At 62.4% G+C, this 479-nt stretch overlaps 1 protein-coding gene across 3 annotated transcripts in view; it reads left to right on the top strand.

Moving 5' to 3' along the window:
- The first annotated feature begins 6 nt into the window (after positions 1 to 6).
- Positions 7 to 479, top strand: part of GABRA2 (gamma-aminobutyric acid (GABA) A receptor, alpha 2) — a 107,306-nt gene continuing 106,833 nt past the window's right edge. For all 3 annotated transcript variants that reach the window (XM_014534256.1, XM_014534261.1, XM_014534253.1), the window contains exon 1: positions 7 to 94. The gene's annotated coding sequence lies outside the window, so the exon portion shown is untranslated. The remainder of the gene's footprint in view (positions 95 to 479) is intronic.

The following is a 479-nucleotide window of genomic DNA, read 5'->3' as shown; positions in this document are numbered from 1 at the left end:
GCCCGTCTCTCGCGCTCTCTTCTCTCTCAAGTTTCCTATCTGCTCAAGATCGGAGCCGAGGGAGGAAAAGCCCCAGGTCTGCTCGCGGTTGCAGGTAAGGTCGCACGCGTTGGTCCCAGCAGGGACCCTCTCCCTGTGCCCCTGCCTCCCGTGCATGCCCCAGCTCCCGCACTCTCTCCGGCGCCCCGGGAACCGCGGAGGTTCGGGTCGCCCCCTCCCCGCGAGCCCATCCGAGAAAGAATTCCGGAACCCATCACGAGAAGCGTGTTAGCAAGTGCAATGCGGTCCGAGACCCCCCACGTGGTGGTCCTGGGCGCCCCGAACAGCAGCGGTGGAGCCTGACCCGGCTGCCTCCCAGACGTGGTCTTTGGCAACTGTGGATGGGCAGGGAGGGCGATGATGGTATTTTATTTTAGAGGGAGCGAAGAAGTGAAGGTGCGAGGACTGCAGCTCACTGTAATGGAAGGAAAACAATCGGA

The sequence above is a fragment of the Myotis brandtii genome, unplaced genomic scaffold (genome assembly GCF_000412655.1).
Source record: "Myotis brandtii unplaced genomic scaffold, ASM41265v1 scaffold10, whole genome shotgun sequence".
Lineage (NCBI taxonomy): Eukaryota > Metazoa > Chordata > Mammalia > Chiroptera > Vespertilionidae > Myotis > Myotis brandtii.
The sequence above is the reverse complement of the archived record's forward strand: the minus strand, read 5'-3'. Positions and strand labels throughout refer to the sequence as shown.